The sequence below is a fragment of the Physeter macrocephalus genome, chromosome 11 (genome assembly GCF_002837175.3).
Source record: "Physeter macrocephalus isolate SW-GA chromosome 11, ASM283717v5, whole genome shotgun sequence".
Classification (NCBI taxonomy): domain Eukaryota; kingdom Metazoa; phylum Chordata; class Mammalia; order Artiodactyla; family Physeteridae; genus Physeter; species Physeter macrocephalus.
Window position 1 is genome coordinate 2,462,845 of NC_041224.1, and position 23,213 is coordinate 2,486,057.

General features: G+C 39.9%; 1 long non-coding RNA gene across 2 annotated transcripts in view; it reads left to right on the forward strand.

Moving 5' to 3' along the window:
- The window catches only part of LOC114487180 (uncharacterized), a 116,424-nt gene that overhangs the window by 2,749 nt on the left and 90,462 nt on the right, over window positions 1–23,213 (forward strand). For both annotated transcript variants that reach the window (XR_003681991.2, XR_003681992.2), the window contains exon 2: window positions 4,260–4,345. This is a non-coding gene — a long non-coding RNA (uncharacterized lncRNA). The remainder of the gene's footprint in view (window positions 1–4,259; window positions 4,346–23,213) is intronic.

A 23,213-nucleotide genomic window follows, 5' to 3' on the forward strand; every position in this document is an offset into this window, starting at 1 on the left:
TTTGGCAACACTGGATGGTGCTTTGACTGGATTCATATGGGCCTGATTCATAGTGGCCACTGGATACATATTGTTGCATGAAAGCATCTGTTGTTCTTTGTCCCTCTTCTCCGTCTTCCAACTGAGATAATATTTACATTCTGGAGAGAAAAAAAATGTTCATCCTTACATGAAATTGCAAATTTTGCAATTGCAAGCATTTTTTTTCTAGAAACCAAAGGAATTATCAAATGAGAAAGTCAGTACTCTCCAAACACATTCACAAGCAAGATCATCTCTCAACACAATTATCCTTGGATTAAATTCAGATGCAGAGTTGTCATATGTGTGTGTGTATCTATTAGGCTTTAGCTTCTGAACCTTTTTGGTAAATAATTTACTTTTCCTCATCTAAAAGGGGGGAAAAAAGATCTATGGCAATATAATGCTGTAAGTCTGTATCTGTAATCCTGAAAAGAAAACTTTACATACATTTCTGCGAAAAAAAAAAAAAACACGATTAGTTGACCTTGCTTTAAAAGTTACAGTGACAATCAATCTGGACTTAGCACAATAAGAAGAAATTCAGTTTTGGCCGGAATAATACCGTTATTGAGTTGGTTATAACGTGCCAGACAGTGTGCTCAGTATTTTATATACACCATTTCTTTTAAACTTTCTCCAAATATCAGAGGTTTGCATATCACATCCCCATTTTCCAGATAGGGAAGATGAGGCAGAGGAAGGTTAAGGAACTTACAGAAGTGGCAGAGCCTTGGTTCAGAGCCATGTGTGTGTCTGCTCTCCTTCCCTTTCCCTGCCTTCTGCCTGTCTTCTCATTTTCCTTTTAGACTTAAAACTGAACTGGAAATGCACTCTGCTCCTTCCTTCTTTCCAAGTTCTGTACGTTCAGATTGGACACATCACTGAAGCCGAAGGTGTTTTATCCCGAAACAGCTCTTGGGGCCAGAATGCACCTGCCTGGCCTGCCACCCTGGCAGGAGGACCTAGCAAGCCAGCAGCCTTCCAGAGAGCCTGCACACACACACGCGCGCGCGCGCACGCATGCACGCACACACACACACACACACACCGTAACGGGGTGGGAGGTTCAGAGTCTGCACCAAGTTCACTTAGCAGCCGTGCTGGTCTTCCCATTTTGTCTGCTTCCTGCCTTTTCAGGAATGGTTTCAGAAAATAAGCAGCGAACAAATCTGCAGTGATTCCCTCAAGCTCTACGCAGGAGAGAGAGAACAGCTCAGAGCACTGCTGTTAGGACCATTTCTTTTCTCTCCCCGGATTCTTGTCTCCCTCTTGACCCTTTCACACCAGCCCTGCCCACTCTCTCCATCGATTATCCACCTTCCCCTGCTTCTGTTCTTTGATCCTTTCCACCAAAAGCGACAGGACCCTGCAGGAGCTCCTTGCCCCTCTCCCTCCCCAGGGTCAGAGCAGTGGCAACGTGTGGGAGTTGGGCCACTCCCCACCTCCTTGCCATTCGCCGCCTTCCTAGGGCGAAGCCCAGTAGTTCCTGAGGCCGCTGAGGGGCAGACAGGCGTCCTTCTCTGGGCATGCGCGTGCGGAAGTCCACATTGCAGGGCAAACCAGAGAGCTCTCTGCCGTCCTGTTAGTGTTAGTAGAACAGCAGTCAGTTAAAGGGCCTCGTGTAAAAATTAAAACTCACTTGGGAAACTACATTACCTGTTTTCCCAGGGAATGCTGCTTGCAAAGTGACTCTCCCCATGTTTTTTTCAGGGAAATAAATGTTTATGCAGGGCCTATGAAAGGCCAGAAACATCCTAAGTCATACAGCTTCTAGTCTTGCGAATAGCAGTCCATCATTTTATTACTTATATGGTTATTAGCAATCAACAGGTTAGTTCTATATTTTAAACTAGTCAAACCTTTTTATTCTGTACTATCTCATTTTATCTTCAAAATTATTCTGACCAATGTGCAGTCCTAATTTTAGAGATGAAGAAAGTCTAGGTAGTTTTTCGTAAGTTTACATAGCTAGTTCTGGAAAAGTTAAAGCGAGACTCAGTTGCTCTCAGTCATGGGCCAGCACCCCTTTCTTGGGACCACACTCTTTCATCTTCTGTCTGTGAGTGTATTTAAATAATCGATAACAAATCATTCAGTTTGAAGAGATCCTCTAACCACACAGAGGGTCATTTGTATGGACTGCATTCTCACCTGTGAACATCTTATAAAAGCATCTGTTCTCTACAGATGAGCATCTTCTAAGTGTCATTTCCTAAGTTTATTTTTAAGAGTATTTATTTGAAGTATATGACCACATAAAAATAGTTCTTTGCACAGTGAGAGATCAGTGAGCTTAGGAAATTCAATATGCAAGCAGCACAGTCCTGTGTCATCACTCTTAAAATCAAACTCAATACAGATCATCCTTTAATAGAGTTTTTCATCAGAAAGACGAGCCAGTATTTTCTTGTGCTACTAGGAGTGCCGATTATGCCGAAGTTCTTCCTGTTTTGACATCTTGGTGAAACGCTTGCCGTTTAAATCAGTGTTGCAAGTCCCTTGGACCAGACTGTTTTCTCTCCTCCAAACGAAAGAGACATTCAAAAGTCACATTCATTTGGCAAAATGTAAACTAGAAATATACATGTATTTTAAAAACCTACCAAATATGAATAAGTAAACTGTTTTTCCCCAAAGTCATATTTATATTACGAGTTTTTCCTTCTGCAATTTGTACTGGAAGAATGTTTAATTTCTCTGAAGAAAATGTCGATGTTTACTTGTGGTGCTTGTAAAGCTTTGAGAAGGGCACAAGGGGGGAATATAATGAATTATTCCTCTTTTCTAAAAGGAATTTGGCCAAACTATGTGTGTACCTTATGAAAAGGGGAAAAAAAAGACCATCTTCTATGGGTATATCCAGCTCATTCATATACATTTTTAGCCAATTCTTACCTTGTACCTATGCTGATATATTTATTGGCCACGGATAGTTGATTTATATGAACTTTCAACATTTCAGAGATAATTAAACATGGTCTATATCCATTTTACTAGCACCATTTTGATATGCCAAATTCAGAAATTGCATAACTTGCATAACTACCATATGAATTTATAGCAGCTACAAAAAATATACTTGCTCACATGCTTAGACCATACACTGATTCAATAATGCATATACTTCCTTGTTTGAAAGGATTCTTTTTTAACATTTCTACCATCACTTTCTTTGTTAAAGTCTTTTCCTCTTCTTTCCCTTACCTCAAAATTAGCTGCTGCAAAGAAAGAAATAACAAATTAAATAGTACAATTAATGTTATCCTGATGTTTGGGAGAAATTGCTCTGGAATATTGTAAGCAACCAAAAAGCACATTGTCTTAGAAAGTCTGAGAAGCTGAACACAACAAATAATACTTAAAAGAAAGTTTTTTTCCAAAAGCTACTAGGATGATGAACACGTTTAAAAGACAGGGTTTTTTTTAAAACTGTTCAAGTTGGACTCTGGGAAGATAAATTTGACCACCTTGAAAATTCTGGGCTTCTTAAGTAAAATATGAATGGCAAAACCAACTGCAGGCTCTCTAAGCACTAAGACACCTGGATTTATTCTAGCAATATGGGATAAAAGAGATTCAAGTTTAACATTCTAATAAAAGAAAGGCTTCAGGATGCTAGTGGATTAGGCATTACTTGAGAAGGTGTAGGGGGAAAGCAAGAGCTATCAAAGTTGTTAATATTTGAACCATGGAAGCTTCTGACTGGAGATCGATTTCTAAGAAGCCACAACCCTAGCCAGGGTCCTAGAGATTAAAAGGGAGTTTGCACTAACACATAATTGAGTAGCCACAGTTTAGATAACTCTAAAGGGCAATAGAAGTGCCCTCCAGGTTTTGAGATTTGTAATTACTCAATGAGGTCATTGTTTAGCATAAAAGAAGTGACATTCTTAGTTTTTCTTATCAGAAAGCCATTTTACAATACTAAAAAAGAAAAAAAAATGGCACATGAGATTCTTTGCTCCACAACCTCTCCCTGGTTTCCATGAAAATTCTGAAGATATTTGGTTTTCCCTCCACTGGCATTAATTTGGTAGCCATACTGTCCCCATCTACTCCACGTGAGTTCTCTGTGAGCAGTAATTCAACGTACTTGCACTGACTAAGAATATATGACTTTGCTGTGTGTTAAAAATAAATGCTTCTTGTGAGCACTTGTGACTTGTCTAGTTTATTCTAGTCTTCTACTGCTGACATGTCTTGGAACATAATCTCTGTCCTTCCTTGGGTTACAGGGCTTGTTGAGAAAGTCACCAGTCACAGGTGTGTACATGTGACACCGGCACCTTGAACTCTCTGGAGCAGTGGAAACTCCTGCAGGGTTAGTCCATTTCTTTCTCAGAGTAGCACGTCTATATTTTTAATTCATTATTTAAAAAATAAAATCAATAATCATAAAAATAAAACATTAAGAATAGTCACATTTCACTTTAAATTTGACTATAACATTATAATTATGTAGTACATTGCAATGTTTTCTATTTTATATGTTATAACTCTAGACCAAGTGCAGAGACGACTTTTAAATATTTCTGACATGAAAGTAATTACCCTTTGCTTATTGGATAGATCATTATTTTGAGTCACACTTTCTTCCTAAATCAAAGAAATTGAGTTATCATAACTAATTCTTAATCTGCTTTGTGTCTAAAGATAGCAAACATTTGGATTAAAACATTGAAAAACAAGGTAATTATTTAGATGTTTTATCTACATGATATTAAACAGCCAGATGTCTGGTTAAACTTCTTATGTTTAATAGAGCAAAATGGAAATTTCAGTTGTCTTCTAAATTTAATTAAAGACCAATTTGATCAAAACATTTACTCTGGAACTTACATTATTGATTTTGAATGCCTGTATTGATCAAATTAACCAGAGGCTTTGCAAACTGTACTTTAAGCTGCACTAAAACCTGGGTAGCCTGAGCCTTTAGCTTCCCTTAAATCCCAGTGCAGTGCACAACCCCTGAATCGGTGAGTTGCAGTGTCTGTGTCTGTGTGTGTGTGTGTGTGTGTGTGTGTGTGTGTGTGTGTGTCTTGCGGGAGGGGGTTTGGTCACAGCCGTAGTGGGAAGTGAGCCTATGGGTGTACACATCTGCTTATATCTCCCCTAATTTTTTCTCTAGATATTTGTTCTTTCCCACATCCCTTCTCATTCCCTATTCATTAATACAGATAAATGACTGTTGAATCAATCCAGTGCTATCAGCTGCTATTAACCTTTTGTAAATCCTTAAGGTCTGATCACTATGGTTACCTAAAAATCACCTGGCAAATAATCTAGATTAAATAGCCTAAATATGTCCTGTATGTCTCTAGTAAAAATTCTCTATTTAGGAAGATAATGTTTTCAGTTGGAATATGGTCAACTTTAAAATTTTAATAAATATCCTCAGTGCTATCATGAAACAGTTTCCAAATTTATGATCATTTGATGACTCATTTTTCTGAAGCCCCAATTACATATGATTAATGGGATTTTATTGCAGATTTAACTTTTCTCTCTTGTTTATTCTTCATGCTTCTGGGAATACTTCAGAAGTTTCCACCACATCCTGTTTTTTAATCAAGTGATTTATGAAGAATAATCAGTTTTAGATTTCAAATTGTGCTTTCATACATGAGCTATAAAACTTAAAATATAACATTTACTTGTATAAGGATGTTATGTTACTACTTATTCAAATTTTATAGTAATAAACATATTGATAAAAACTTTTGTTCTTATTTTCTTAGAACATTTAAGTATAGTGACTGTATAGCTCAAATTTTAAAAAGTATGTGGTCTGAAAATACTAATAGGCTTATGAGAACAAAAGGACAGTATATATATTTTTTAACATCTTTATTGGAGTATAATTGCTTTACAATGGTGTGTTAGTTTCTGCTTTAGCGGCCACTTCCCACTAGCTATCTATTTTACATTTGGTAGTGTGTATATATCCATGCCACTGTCTCACTTCGTCCCAGCTTACCCTTCCCCCTCCCCATGTCCTCAAGTCATTCTCTACGTCTGCGTCTTTATTCCTGGGACAGTATATTTTAAGTCTGTTTAGTTCTTCAAAAATCTAAGATATCATGGTCATCCATCCACCATACAGGATTCTGATTATGCCTTCAGTTCGTTCCTCTCTGACAGCAACATTTCGTATCATCTGTTGGCCATTGTGAAGTTATAGCAGAAATGAAATATAGGGGTTTCAATTCAACATTCACAAACCCATAGAGATATCACCATACTCTCCCACTTAAAGATTTTGTACACCCAATTGAAGCACCGATCACAAATATCAGTTGTAAAATTGAAATGTAAATTATTCTCTCAAAGCCTGTGGACAAATGTGGTGTCTCACTGAAGAGCACTATAGTCTTCGCAAATGCAGGGGCCCCCAGTTTTAGTCTCTTGCTGTGACTTTATCCGTAAGGCTCGCTTCATCTTTGGCCTCAGTCCAATTTGCTTTCATTTGGGGCCAATGCCACTTTGTTTTTTAAAATCCAATTTTGGCTAATAAATGCTTACAACGTATTTTACTATGTTTAATAGCACTAGGAAATTGAACTTTGATTACAATTAAGTAGAACATAGCAAATATGATATCATTATAGCATAAGTTGTTTCAGCATCTGTGTTAGATTACATTATCCAAACACATGAAACAGTCAAATTTCTGACTTGACCATCCCCTGCAGGCAGTGACCTGCTGCTTCTTGCCAGTTGAAGTCTGTTTTTTGTTATTGCTTTGCCTGTCAGTGGATCATCCTCATAATTCCAGAAATGCTGTTGAATTCCCAGTTGTTTCCTATATTTTTTATCTGTTACATTGTTCCAGAATTATAATTGAAGGAGAAAGAAAGAAAGGAAGGAAGGAAGGAAGAGAAAGAATGGAAGGGAAGGAAGGAAGGAAGGGAAAGAGAGAAAGAAAGGAAAAGAATGGCTGCTCCTACAGAACTTCACAAACCATTTTCAATCAGGATTTAGGTAAAAGGTCAAACTCTAGTCCAAAAATAGCCAGTTCATTTTGTTTTTAATAAATTTTAATTCAAAGAATTTTGGCCCTAGGGAGAAACTAGGTTTGTTCCAAAGGTCCAGAGATGCTAGAGATCAGCTGTCTGTGTTCCTTTAACCTCATGGCAAGGCGGCCTTAGTTAATGCCACATTTTCCTTATTATTCATTACTTGGGAAAAGTCAATGGCTGACATAGAAATAGCTGAGTGCATTATTCTAAAATGAAGTGATTAAATCATGAGGTTGAGAGTCGGATGCAGGAGCCCTGGGGATGGATATTTTTTCCTAGTTCTTAAGACAGATTTTTTTCTATGAGAACTCACAACAACAATTAATCCCTTCAAAGTGACGGGCCCATAGTAAACTCTGTTCAGGGTTGAGCCTCAGGGGGTGTGTGGGGAGGAGCAAAATAGTTAACACAAACCTCTGTTGAGGAATTATAGGGGCCCAGAAAGATATGGACTGAAACACCCACATGTACATTTGTCATAGATTTGGAGAAACGATCCCCCGGTGCTGAGCTGAGAAGGAATAAACATAAGATTATTATGGTGGGCCAGGCTGGAAGGGTAGACTGGGCAATTTGAAATGAGAAAGTGCGTGCTGATGTATCTCAGAGCGTGCCTGGTGCTTTGCAGGCTAGCTCTACCGCAGGAGCTGGAGTGGGGCCCTAATGCTTAGGAGCAAAAGCCCCCAGTGGCAGAGGGGGGTACCTGGGGCCAGGTGGTGCTCTCCTGGGCATCAGGCCCCAGGAGGGTCAGATGTGCTCCCAATATCTGACTTCAGGGAATTCTCTCTAAGGACATCTACCTTGAGGCCCAGCCAAATTTATCTTTTTCCAAGTCCCACCTGGACTCCAAAGCAGGTATATCCTGATCTCCGTCCTCCAGCTGGCTGCTGGTGAGGGGTGACATTCTGTACAAAATCTGCTTGTAGATCTGGAACTGCTGGGATAGAAAGAGGGACCTTTAATCCCTAGGACAAAGAGGTTTGCGGTGCCTCTTCAACAGGACTGCCGGTATAGTAAACTGGCAGGTTATCCATGGTCTCCGTAACAGGAAGGATCTGCAAAGTTAGAGAAGATGGAAACATCTTCCTTATTCAAACACCACATAAAACCCTCTAATTAAGTTCTGAGCCAAGAAGAGATCTCAAAAAGAACAGCCAGCTGGCAGGAGCTGGCTCTACCAACAGCCTCTGACCCATTTACCTGAGCACTGTCTTTCTGTGCGGCCTGTCACTTTGATTACCTCTGTCACCGCTAATTCTGGGACCTGATAGCTTCTCTTTAAATTGTTGGCTTACGTATAACTACATCCTTCCTTTACTTCATTCTTGTGCAATAGAGACATGGAGCATTTTCAAAATTAATGTGATTCAATACTAAACTAAAAAGGCAAGATGCCTCACCTAAAGTCACATTTCCAAACTCCAAGTTCTTGATCCCAAGATGAATATGACCCAGCCCCCAAAACTGTGCGATTTCCTGGTCAGGGTCCTCCTGCCACCACCCCATCCTACGTGTTAGTTGGTCAGTTTTCTAGCTGCCGTATTTTTTCCTCGTTCTTGCAATGTGGTACATGTTCAAACAATAGGCTGAGATAGATAATAAGAAGGGATGGTCAGGAAAGGCCTCTCTGCAGAGAAAATAATTAAGCCAAGAACTAAAGGATAAGCAACAGCTAGCCATGAGAAGTTGGGGAAAGAGTGTTTCTGGCAGACAGAGCATCTGATACCCAGGCAGCAAGAATCTGGTGTCCTGGAGGTACTGACACAAGTTCCGGAGGGCCAGAGAATATTGAGGAAGAAGAGAGGTCATAAGATAAGGCTGGAGAGAAAGTCAAGGGCTCCATCTTGTAGGCCATGGTGAAGAGTTTGGACTTTGCTATGAATGCAAGAAGTCTCTGAAGTGTTTGTGCAGGAGAGTTACATGTTCTGATTTATCTTTTGAGAGCCTCCTTGCTGCTCTATGGACTAAGGAATCAAAGAGGAAAACATAGAAAAGGGAAACTAGCCAACAGGCTGCTGCAGATATCCGGGCAAATGGTGATGCTAGCTTTGACTACTGTTTTTCAAACTCTGGGTCACACAATCATTTTGGTGGTCTTGACCAGCAATCAGTGAAATAGAATGGTGTGCAATAGAAAATATCAGAGGCCATCGTATCACTTCATGATATTTTTCTCTCAGTTTCTTATGGACATACATATAGATATTCAAGTAGTAGATTGGACTGTGAAGTGGGTTTATCACTCTGAATAGTGATCAAAGAAGCCACTGACCAATACAAGATGGCCACAGTGGAGGCAGAAAGAAGAGGAGATCCATCACCATAAAAATGTCTTCAAATACATGGAGATGGAAGAGATCACCTTAAAAAGGACATAGACAGGAGACAGAGTTCTGTGATATATTTTATTTCATTTTCAGTATTGCATTCCTATATTTATACCCTGCCTTTTCTTTAAAAAATTATTTACAGTAACTTATGCAGAGTGATAATCACATTGTACCATTGACATAGGAAAATGACAGCTAACCAGCCATTTTTTTAAATGGTACATTTAAAAAGAATTGGGGCTTCCCTGGTGGCGCAGTGGTTGCGCGTCTGCCTGCCGATGCAGGGGAACCGGGTTCGCGCCCCGGTATGGGAAGATCCCACATGCCGCGGAGCGGCTGGGCCCGTGAGCCATGGCCGCTGAGCCTGCGCGTCCGGAGCCTGTGCTCCGCAACGGGAGAGGCCACAGCAGAGGAAGGCCCGCATACCACAAAAAAAAAAAAAAAAAAAAAAAAAGAATTGGAACATAACCTGATGGTCACCAGTAGGTCTTTCCCTCACCTTTCAGCATTACTTTTCTGGATCACTGATGGATCTCTAGCAGAGTTTATAACCAAGTTCAGAATATTTACCCAAAAAGTTGTGTGAAGGATAGGAAATATTAAACTCTATGTCTATTCAGTCTTCATTTCTTCTGAGGGAGTGTCCCTTGATCTTCTGAGGTAACAATACTAGTTTTGTTGAACTTCTTGACAATGCAATCTGATCTCTGCTTGGTTTAATGTACAAAGTCACCACCATATGACTAACTATTCAAAAACTTGCATTATCACCGCAGCGAGTGATAAAAAAATGTATTGTGCCTTGGGTCAAATGCCCCGTTTATGTTTCATTTTGCCTAATATAGGATAGAATGACCTCTCTTAGAGAAGGTCATCTAAATGAGTCTCTCTATCCAATTCTACTTGAGCAGCTTGAATTTAATCTGCTATTTGGGATAGGCTCTAACCTGATGAGAAATAGATTTATAATAAAACATCATTGAAATTCAGAAGCTTGCCTTGGAAAGAAAGGGTACATGCCATGGGCAGTTAGCAAATGCAGAAATCCTTTAATTATAAACCATGCCTTTGCCTGAGGAACTTTGTACTATGCTGACAAGAGGCGGAATCTAATAGTAAGCCTTTTCATTTTAGGTCCACATATACACACGCCCACAATCTAGGAACATGTTAAGACCCATATGCCCCAACGACCCATTTACAAATTACTAGATGAGAACAGCATTAACTCCCTACTCCCTTTGCCATTTAAAGAAAGCAAGCTTACTACTTCATCACCTTTCTTCTTCCTGGAATTCTCTGCATCAGTTGTAAAAACATGCCTCTCTCCCCTCCTCCTATCAGACTCTTGTCTTGCTTTGGGGGTAGGTGACAAACAAAGACTATAGTGGTATTTTAATAGCAGACTCTTAAAGATTTCATAGTCAAAGGAATGAGACTCTAATTGTAGAAAATTAACTTCCACTGGGAACTTTACTAGTTGCTACTTGAGGTGCCTTCCCCATTGCTTCTCAAACTAGATCACCCAGGTAACTAACTGCATATGCTGAGTGTCTACACATTTTGATAAAGCCACCCAGAGAGCCTCTCCTGACCCAACTAGTTATGCTGCTGACTCTACTGTAAAGCCATTCCTGTGCCAGACGAAACACAGAATTTCAGCAAGTAAGAAGCTGAAGACAGGGTAGCATCATCATTTTCAATCTGTTTTTTCATTCTCAAACCTCACAATGTTGGCCCTTTCTGCAGAATTTCAGTTTGATTTGTATTATTCACTGAGGAAGTCTGGTACATATAACAGCTTCCTTTTAACATAGATAAGACCAGCAGGCTAACAGTTCTTTGGGTAAGTAGGATAATTATCAGGAAGCTGTTGATAGTTCATTGCTGACCTGTAAAAACCTAGTAAGAATGAAGTCAGCTAAACTAATGGATCCATTTAAAGTTTGGGTCATATAAGATGTCATTAAGGATCACATTATTTCAGCAAAGAAAATATTACAGAGAGCTCTCCTCTTAAAAGAAAATAGTTTTTCTGCTGGAGAGCTTCCAAACCACACCATTGCAAAACCTAAACACTCCAAACCATTGAAAGCTAATGTTTAACTGTCTGGTTCTAGTTGTCATGAAAACCCTTTCTCCTTTGGTAACTGATTTTTGTTGAAATCTAGGTGTCATTTGGCTTTTAATCCTAATTATGTTCCTTATGCTAGATGAACATACTTTCATTGCCCAGGGGTTTTTTTTTTTTTTACATCCTCCATAGTGTAGAGTGTATTCCACCCTGCCCTGTGTGATTAGGAAAAGTAGTAATAAGCATTTTTTGGGAGTTGGGGAAAAACAGTAAAAGCAGGGCTGGCCCAAGGCATGATTGTGAAATGGCCGAAATTTTTTAAGCCCTTGTCTCTTAATTTGTCATTTAACTATTTTGGGCCCTAATCTCTGTGAAATCTTGTTCAGCCAATATTTGGTGGCCCTTCTAAGCATCTTCTGTTGGAGGATGAACTGAGACCCGACATGATAAGACCTGATACATAGTAGATGTTCGAAACTTGTTAAGTCCACATCCTCCTCCTCAGCATCTCCTAAGCCTCAGGACTAAGGGATACTTAATACTGACTTATGATGAAATTGATTGTAAGAACATTTGCTTGAAGACTGGAAAACTTTTTGAACCCAAAGGAATGTGCCTATAATTCTGACATTTTAGGCCTTGAAAGAGGTAGAGAAGAGACACGGTAGCAGGTTGGGGAAGCCTTCACTGCTCTGAAGGGATGACAGCTGCCTGCTCATTAGACCAGCCTTGCTGGAAAAAAATGTGATAGTGTGGGTGAGGCATGGGGGCCAAGCAGTGTGTGGGACCTGATCATTCACACCAGAGCCTGAGAGCTCTCGTCCCAGGTCATTTCCGAGACCTCTCCCCTGGCAGCCCATAGGTTGGATTCTTCCATCTTTCTCCTGCCACCAACCATTCGCGAAGGGTCTGATTAGTTAGTGCATTTTTAAGCACCGTAGTGACAGAGGCAGATACAGGATTTGTGAGATCTGAAGCTTATACAATTACAGGAGCCCTCTTTCATAGAAAAAGTGCAAAATAACAGATAATAGATAATAATAATAGATACAGATGTGACTAATTAGAATAAGAAAAGAAATCACCGCAAATTTTACACTTAAAAAGCTGACAAATGCCACAAACATCACAAAATCCATAAAAATAATGTTTTTAATTACCTTCCTGATACGCCCCATAGTATATTTTTCCTAATTTTTTTTTTCAGGTTGCATACTCTAATTGCTCCCTCATGAATCTCCTGATAGGAGAGAACCTCTGCATTAACCACATCCATGAGAACCAAAACCTTTGCCTACAGTTTTTCACGTGGGATGATTTGAAGAACTTTCCACAAATGGGCTTCTGGCTCTGAACATTTCAAGCATTTTTAGTCCTCTATATCCCCATATTTCTGGCATTGTAAGGATATGCTCAGATCACATTATAACCCCTAACCCTGTGTCTTCATTCCTTGACTGCAAATGAGTGGGTAGTGGGCATGTTTTGGAAAGTGTTCCTGCATGAGGAGAGGTAGCAGAACTTAGCTGTCCCTGGAAGTGACCGCAATCCACATAAATAGATATGTCCCACCAAACCCAAACTAAAAGGATCCCCAATTCAGTTGGCCGTTAGCCAAATACCCAAAATGTCCACAGCCAATCTGACACCACCCAACCTGAAGGGACGTGGAGAGGAATTCCATATGGAAAGAGAGAACAGGCTTAACTGATGTGGTTAAAATGTTCTACTTTTTCAAATTTTACAAAAGCATATGCCTCAGCAAATTAGAGTCTCTGAAAATGTAAACTTCTTTAGCTTCACAGGAAATCCTCCTCTTCACAAAGGGGATATCCCAACACAGAATTCTGAGAAAGAAAGTCCTACCCTCCCCCCCAGTTATGGGAAGAGCTCTTTTGTGCTAAAGTACTCAGTATCCTAGAAAGGCCTAGACATATGTCATAAAAATAATATCAGTATCATTACTAAACTCCTTTGTGCCCAAGCACAAGGCAATCTCAGAGGCAGAAATCATGATATCTGGCTCCCTGGGGAATGGAGGGGGAATCTTCCTGAACCATGTACCTGGTTCTCTCCTGCCCCTCCTTCAGCACTGCCCAAGGCAACCTGAAGAAGAAACTTAGATTATGTTAAGAAATGTTTCAGTCTAGTTTAATAATTTTAACTGTCTGATTCTTTAAATCCTAACTCTACCCTGCCACTAAGAAGCTGTGTGAGCTTGGACAAATTAGTGCACCTCCCTAAGCCTGAGCTTTCTCATCTCTAAAATGACAATAATAATACCTTCCTTGCAGAATTGTGGAAAGGATTAAATGGATAGCATAGGTAGACTATTTGGAACCTAGTAGATGACTAAGATATTGTAGCTATTGTACTTAACTGTCCACATTTCTAGTATAACTATAAGGGAAGAACCAAGAGGGGAATATGGACAGCCTGGGGTCCAGGGCCTCCAGCTGTACCACACATGGCCCAGAAGGTCGAACTCTATAAATACTGAGGGGTGATGCTTGCAGTTTCCATTTCTCTACTTTGCCCCAGGGTCCAGTAGCAACCCAGTGAAAGTGACCACGGCAATGTGGCAGCCACAGCACTCCAAGAACAGAGTTTGTTAATAAACATGAGGCTTTTAGGAGGCAACAGTAATTCAGATCGGGTTCAGATCGTCAGATCGTCCTCACAATGTAAGGTCTAACTCTGAAATTGCATGAGATTTGGGAAGTGTTCTAGCCTCAGATAGTTTGAACAGAACAACAGATTGCCTCTGGTCATGGCTGCAAAGAGCTGGCACAGAATGCCTAGCAAGATGTAGGGGCTCTGTAAAGGTTTTTTGAATCCAACTAAAGTGATCTATTCTCAGAGAGCCTGGACACTGCTGGTTGGACGTGGTACGGGCTCTGAGTAGCCTGAGATGTCAGGTAATTTGAGGCAGCAGAACGCTGTCTTTAGTGATTGACTCTGAAGCCAGACCACACTGGGACCAAAATCCCAGTTCTAGCATCTTTACAATCTTGGGCAAGCTACTTAAGTTCTCTGTGTCTCAGGTCCCTTATTCTAATGTGAGGATAACAAAGTATTCACCTCATCGGGATGGTATGAGAATTAAATGAGAATTAAATGAGAAAATATTTATCTAAGGCTTTACATGGCACATTGCAAGTACTCAGTAGTGACTGGCTCAAATGTTAAATGGTAAATCTGGCAGAGATGTCCAGAGGTCCTTGATTTTGTAGATCTGGCACTCAGAAAAGAGGTAGTAATTACAGGCATATATTTTAGATTTTCTAGTTGCATTAGTTTCCTGTGGCCGCTGTTTAACTTGGGGTTTAAAACAGCAGAACTTTATTCTTTCACAGTTCTGGAGCCCAGAATTCCAAAATCAGTATCACTGGGCCAAAGTCATGGTGCTGGCAGGCCAGGCTCCCTCCCTCCGGAGACTCTCGGGGAGAATCTATTTCTTGCCTCTTCCAGCTTCTGATGGCTGCTGGTACCTCCCGTACTGCGACCTCGTCATTCCAACCTCTGCCTCACAGTGTCTTCTCCTCTGCTATCTATATCACATCCCCGACTCCCTCTCTCTTTTAAAGACACAAGTGTTGTCATTGAGGGCCCACCTGGATGATTCAGGTGGGTCTTGTTTCTCAAGACCATTATCTTAATCATATCCACAAGGTAACATCTACAGGTTCTAGGGATTAGGACCTGATATATTTGGAGGCCATTATTTAGCCTACTTCACTAGTTAATATATGATACTCTAAAACATGAATGAAGATGAAATTATAAGAAGAAAAGAAATCCAAATATAGAACACTGGGAACCATAAATATATAACAGGGAAATAAAGAGGAGCCACTATAGGGAAGTGAGGAGAGAGGGACAGCCCAAGGAGACAGTTGGGGTAGGGGTGGGGGGCATGTTTTAGATTCCAATCATATAGTACTTTCACAAAGGAGAGCATGCTGGAAACACTTCAGAGAATCAAGGGGAGTGCTGAGAAGGAATCACTGGGTTTGACTAATAGGAAAAATACCCATACGTTTAGCCAAAGTGTACTTATTGGCATGGGAGAGAGAAAGCCAGGTTGTGATGGATGAAGTTTGGAGTTGCTTACTTCTGGGGTATGCTTTGTGCATAGGCATAGGTGGAAGGGAAAATGGTGCAGACAGACACCTTGACAAATCACTCTTCCACCTCACTCTGAGTTGCATTTTCTTTGGATTCCCAACAACAAAAGCTCAGAGGCCCTAAACTTGCCAAGGTGGACATGACCCATATTAAAATGGGAAGACAGTGCATCCTTCCCATATAAAAATGCTCGCTCTTCAGCTCAAGAGAGGTCGATGGCAAAGGCTTATTCATCCTTGTAATTCTTCAGCCTCCTCTCTCTCTCTAGGGTATCAATGACCAGAACCAGTCAAGTAGTGATATTTTTCATCATTTTACTCTTTTGCAATATCTTCAGAAGGACTCTAAATAGTAAATAGTTTACATTTTTTCTAGTATATGGACATTAGTTAGTCACTCAGTAATCTTTTAGGTATCAGACAATGTGCTAAGCATTATACTGGAGATAATATAAATATGTTAGGGGGAATTCCCTGGCAGTCCAATGATTGGAACTCCCCACTTCCACTACGGGGGCGCGGGTTTGATCCCTGGTTGGGAAACTAAGATTCCCCTCAAGCCGCTCGGTGAGGCCAATAAAAAACAAACAAAGAAATATATATAAATATATTAGAACTAATAAAAGATTAAGATAAGATTAATGGCTAACATTCTAGTGCCTTGTAGGCAACAGGCACTGATCTAAATGTTTTACATACCGACTTATTTCAAGAATTTAATGAGAAAGGAGACACTAGTATGATACTAGTATTATTGCTCTTATTTTATAGAAGAGGGAACTGAGGTACAAAGACAAGGAAAAGTCACACGGCTAGGAAATGTGAAGTGAGAATTATCTGCGCCTATTCTCTGAACCACTATGACATACATTTCTTTCAGCATCTGCAAGAAAACATCTCTAACACCCTTATTTTGGGCAGAAACATACAAATAAGCATTATTTCAAAGTGATTTAACAAAAATTAAGTGTTGATTTTTAAAAAATCTCATAATACCGCAAATCCTTATCCATTATTCATATTCATATTTACAGAGTACCTACAATGTACTAGGCACTGTTCTAGAAACTGAACTTTCAAAAACGAACAAAACCCCTTTCCCCCTATTTAACATGGAACCGGCTCCATCTTTCAATTTCATGCTATAATCAACACTATCACCATAGTCCCAAGCTGAGATGAAAACAACTGTCCCCTCACTGTGTATAAGAGACAGCATTTAATCATTGGAAGAATTACATTGTATGGTAGAAGCTACCACTACTCACTTTTGAAATCCTCCTTCTGGGGGAAATTGTGCTATCCTAAACCCTAGATGAAAAATTAGAGAGGAAAAACAATGGAAAATCGTATATGGAGAATTTATTTTTCTTGCAGCATCTAAATCAATAATGCAGGTTCAGAGAGGAACTATATTCACAATGTTGAGCAACTCATTTGACGTTTCTGGGTCTGTTTCCTGAGGATTGTCTAACCTGACATCGCAGATCATTTTCAGTCTGACTTTCCATGACCCCAAGCAACAAATATCAGGAATTAAGAGGAAGCCAAGCTCCACTTGTTCCACTTCCCACCCACTCGAAGGCAGGAATCAGGAAAATCACAGAACCTCAGTACTCCAAGTAAGGGAGCCTGGCCCAGGCCTCTGCAGCAGTGCAGACAAGCCCCAGAGCTCCAGGACTTTCTCCCTCTCACACTGCGTCTTAGCCCCGCCCCACTGGAATTTATCAGTGAAACTTATTCGTCCTTTATCCCAAAACAAAACTCTCAGGACTCCCTCTTCATCCCCCATCCCCAGCCGTGGTTGCCAAATAAAATACAGGATGCCAGACTGAATTTAACTAGACATCCTGTATTTTTATTCACTAATTCTGGCAACCTAACCCAGGCCTTTCAGCCTCTTAGAAGAAAAGGCTATCCATATCCCGGAAGACTTCCCTGATCATCCAGCCTATGTTGAATTGCAATCTCTCCTCCCTCAATACTCCCTGTCTTACTCCAGTGTTAATTTTCCACATAGCATTTATCATCATAGATACAGATATTGATCTATTACCATCATAGACTATAGATATTGATCTGTTGTGTTTATGCTATGTATATTCTTTGCCTAAAGTAATGCCTGGCACAGAGTAAACGTTTGATAAATATCTGTGAGTGAATTTGTTAACTGTCTATTTGTTTGATGTCAAAAATGATATTGTCACTATGATAAATATCATAGGTAAATTTAATAATAATAATCATACAAATAACTGATATTCATTGAGCATATATAATAATAGGTATCAGGCAGAATGCTAAGCATTTTCTGTGGATTAACTCCTTTACTGCTCACAAAAGTCCCTTGAGGTAGGAATTGTTATCCCCATTCTACAGCTGAGCTAACTGATAGTGAGGGGAAAAAAAGTGACTGCCCAAGGGCTTACAGGGTAGTATTGAAATTCAAATCCAGCAGCCTGAGTTCTTTACCTGAGTCCTTTCCTTGAAAAAGAATGCTTTTCCCTAGGGACACAAAAATAGGAAAAGGTATTTTCTCCCATATGAAAAGGTATTTTCTCCCATTCTGAGGGTTGTCTTTTTGTTTTGTTTATGGTTTCCTTTGCTGTGCAAAGCTTTTACGTTTAATTAGATCCCATTTATTTATTTTTGTTTTTCTTTTCATTGCTATAGGAAGTAAATCAAAAAAGATCTTGTTGTGATTTATGTCAGAGTGTTCTGCCTATGTTTTCCTCTAAGAGTTTTATAGTGTCTGGCCTTACATTTAGGTCTTTAATCCATTTTGAGTTTATTTTTGTGTATGGTGTTAGGGAGTGTTCTAATTTCATTCTTGTACATGTAGCTGTCCACTTTTCTCAACAACACTTATTGAAGAGGCTGTCTTCTCCATTATATATTCTTGCCTCCTTTGTCATAGGTTAAGTGTGTGGGTTTATCTCTGGGCTTTCTATCCTGTTCTATTGATCTATATTTCTGTTTTTGTGCCAGTAGCATACTGTTTTGATTACTGTAGCTTTGTAGACACAGAAAGACAAATATCATATGATATTGCTTATATGTGGAATCTAAAACAATGGGTACAAATGAACATATTTACAAAACAGAAGTAGAATCACGGATATAGAAAGCAAACTTATGGTTACCAGGGAATAAGGGGTGGAGGGATAAATTGGGAGATGGGGATTGACATACACACACTACTATATATAAAATAGAAAACAAATAACTCACTGTATAGCACAGGGAACTCTACTCAATACTCTCTAATGGCCTATATGGGAGAACAATCTAAAGCAAAAAAGAGTGGATATATGTTTATGTATAACTGATTCACTGTGCTGTACACCTGAAACTAACACAACATTGAAATCAACTATACCCCAATAAAAATTAAGAAAATAAAAGTAAAAAATAAAAATATGAAAAAGGGGTTAAATGCTCACACAAACTATTAAAGGCTTTTGAATGAATAAATTACTGCCCCAGGCCAAAGAATTTTTTCAATTGATTATTGTATGTGAAACAGAACCTGATATGGACAATTAAGAGCTTCTATGTAACAGACAGACTTCAGTCATGTTAATAGAGCATTTGGCCGGAGGAGAAGATGAGAGAGTGAGGTCAAGGCTGCTCATCTTTTTTCCTCACTTTGAAGCTCAGAATCTTGACTCCGACATACAACTTGCCAAGATACCATGATACCAAGCACTTAAAATGTTTTTTAGGACTTTATAAAGATGGTAAAGGGATCTGAAGCCATCGCAGATTCTAGAATGAGAATGATATTCATTTTAATAACAAGTATTTTGAACACAAATATAAACAATCCTGGGTAGGATCTGCTTTACATTTCTAGTTCCTCCTCGCCAAGGAACAGTCTATATCTCTACCACTCACATGAAGGGAATCCCTTCCACTCCCTCTTTTCTCCCCGCTCTGTGTTGGCTGTTCTTAGCTCACACTGCTCTGTGCTGGGTTCCTTTTCTTGTTTCAAAATACTTACTACCATTTTCACATTACTTTCAGTCTTTACTAAAAGACCCCAAGTTTACGTTAAGGACTCCCTATTATTTGGTTTGAAGACTAGTGCACTGTACCACTACCAGGTAACAGCACATGGAAAAGCAGTAACCGAGGGCTGTTACTGTTTAACTATCACTTGCTGTTTTATGGACAATGCTTTGCTGGTCTTCTCCTGAGCAACCAACCCAAAGATCAGCAATCTATAGCCAGCAGGGAAAATCCAGCCAACAGCCTGTATTTGTAGGATGCCAGTAACTAAGGATGATTTTTACAGGAAAACATGTGCAATCAATTGGATGATAAGAGAACAGTGAGGTTGAAGCTCAAGTAAAATGTTACACCAAAAAAAAGATCCATTATTTTCATTAGTAGACTTGCATTACAAAAATTATACTCAATTATTATTATATATTTAATTATGTGAATAAAAGTGTGGAAATTTGTTTTCTCTTTGCTATATAGGTACCTACTAATTATACTCGATTTGGTCTGTTGGCCCACAAAGCCTAAAATATTGATGATCTGGTCTTTTACAGGAAAAGTTTGTTGATCCCTGAGCTAATATTGGTTTGGCCAAAAAGTTCGTTCGGGATTTTCATGTTACTTAAAACCCGAACAAACTTTTTGGCCAACGCAATATTTGACGTTGAGAAGTACAATTCAAAAAAGGTCAATTGCTAATTATTTTATTTTATTATTTTTTGGCCACGTTGGGTCTTAGTTGTGGGAGAGGGATCTTCACTGAGGCACAAGGTCTCTTCATTGCGGCTCTCAGGCTTCTCTCCAGTTGTGGCATGTGGGTTTTCTCTCTCTAGCTGTGGTGCGCAGGCTCCAGAGCACGTCGGTTCTGTAGTTTGCAGCCCACTCTCTCGTTGAGGCACGCATGCTCAGTAGTTGTGGCGGCGCTCAGGCTTGGTTGCCCCGGGGCATGTGGGATCTTAGTTCCCTGACCAGGAATCGAACCCACGTCCCCTGCATTGGAGGGCGGATTCTTTACCACTGGACCACCAGGGAGGTCCTGCCAATTATTTTTAAAAAGAGAGCACTTACAGTTTCACTGATTCCAAATGTATTTTTATGTAATTTAAGTATGCTGTTTTGTGGTATCATTTGTTAAATTCCTATTTATTTGCTACATTCAGGGGGTTTTTTTGGGTGGAGGACTACTAATTATACTCGATTTGGTCTGTTGGCCCACAAAGCCTAAAATATTGATGATCTGGTCTTTTACAGAAAAAGTTTGTTGATCCCTGAGCTAATATTGGGTTGGCCAAAAAGTTCGTTCGGGATTTTCATGTTACTTAAAACCCGAACAAACTTTTTGGCCAACCCAATATTTGACGTTGAGAAGTACAATTCAAAAAAGGTCAATTGCTAATTATTTTATTTTATTATTTTTTGGCCACGTTGGGTCTTAGTTGCGGGAGAGGGATCTTCACTGAGGCACAAGGTCTCTTCATTGCGGCTCTCAGGCTTCTCTCCAGTTGTGGCATGTGGGTTTTCTCTCTCTAGCTGTGGTGCGCAGGCTCCAGAGCACGTCGGTTCTGTAGTTTGCAGCCCACTCTCTCGTTGAGGCACGCATGCTCAGTAGTTGTGGCGGCGCTCAGGCTTGGTTGCCCCGGGGCATGTGGGATCTTAGTTCCCTGACCAGGAATCAAACCCACGTCCCCTGCATTGGAGGGCGGATTCTTTACCACTGGACCACCAGGGAGGTCCTGCCAATTATTTTTTAAAAGAGAGCACTTACAGTTTCACTGATTCCAAATGTATTTTTATGTAATTTAAGTATGCTGTTTTGTGGTATCATTTGTTAAATTCCTATTTATTTGCTACATTCAGGGGGTTTTTTTGGGTGGAGGATTGTTTTTGGTTTTCACTGTCAAAGGATGCTCACATTTTTAGCCTGTTTGTTGCGTTCCTATTGTCACAATTGACTAATTGTTACTAAAACATTTCGTTTGACAGGTTGTTTTTGGTGGAGGCAAAATTACATGCAGCGCAGTGTTAAAAGATAATTCAGGTCATCTAAAACTATGTCTCAGTAAACACACAATCTAGAAAGCCTTTTTCTTTGAGATCATCTCTTGCTACCCACATCAGTAAAGATGTTAATGATTTTATTTTTATTTTTCCAATTGACTACCATCTCATTTCAGAAAAAAAAATAATTAAACAAAGAGAACCTGCTGAAGAAAACTGAAAATTGTGTGAATAACCATCACTGATCCATCCCTTTAGCTGTGACCCTAAGAAAATATGGAGCATCTTTAATGGAAGTAGAAAGACACAGTTGTGATTTGCTCCATATTAAACTTTTTTTTTTAAGCTGCCCCTTTTTTTTCTCGGTAGACCTTGAATCAGCAAGGGGAAGAACACGTAGGAGTGACTGCATCCCTGAAGCTCGGTCTAAAGGGCATCCTTGGACTTAGCCAAGCCAGGTTTATGGACCAAGTAAATTCAGCCTGGACCTCCAGCTGTGTATTCATTATTTACTAATCTATTCAGCACATCTTTACTGAGAGCTCACTGTGAGCACTAAGACAACAGTTTCTGCTTCAAAGGAATTTATGGTTCATTTAATCCTGTTCTGCCAAGGTAACCCTAGGCAAAACTATAGTTCAGGTAAATATAATTAGCTGTCTCACTTTGTTTACCTATATTGCCTTCACCTTTTAAAGTTACCAGTATTGTTACCCCTAAGATACCAAAGATATGTAGCCCAGACCTGCCATTCCTGGAAACCAGAACCTAATTCCCAGCACCACCCTCTCAGCCTTCCCTATGGCTCAAATCTCCAGACCATCCCCACAGCACGCCAAGCTAAGATTCCCCTCTCACTGCCCTATTATTCCCTTTACCATCTCATTCGTTCAGGAAAAGATTCGTTCTAAAAAGTCAACTCCCACTTTAGAAAGTGGACTAACTTCCCAGATTTCTAGATGAAAATACCAGCTAATGGTGATCAGTTCTGATCAATACACTTATTCTGTTCTATACACTTTACCCGAATTAACTCACTTTCCTCCCACAGTACCCTTATGATGTAAGCACTCCTATTATTCCACACTTTGAAGATGAGAAAATAGGCAAAAAAAAAAAAAAAATCAGTAATTTGCCCAAGGCTGTCTGCAAGAAGTAGAAGAGCCAGGATACAAAGCCAGCCAGGCTGCCCTGCAGCCTCTACTCCCTCCATTGCCTCTAACAAGTAGATCGTACATAGATTTCAAAGGTTGATCAGCCAGAGGCAGTCAACCTCCACACTGGGCTTAATCCCAGAGACTAATCTGAGGAGAGGACTTCTGAGCTGAGCATGAAGCAATAGGCAGCTTTCCTTGGGGGGAAAAAGGCACTTTCAGTATAAGGCCATCCTGCAATGGTCAATGTTGGACCTGGAGGCCTTGAGTGAAAAGTCTCCATTCCTAAGAGACGCCTATTTCCTGAGAAGTTAGAAATGCACAGCCTTTTAAGCTTCAGTGTCCTGAGCTTGAAACACAAGGGAAGCGGGCAGGGCACAACCTTTAAAAGAATGATATAGCCATTGGGCATGACAAAAACTGGTTAGAACCAGCTAGATCCAAGATGGCAGACAAGTCAACTTCCAGTAGACCTTGAGCCT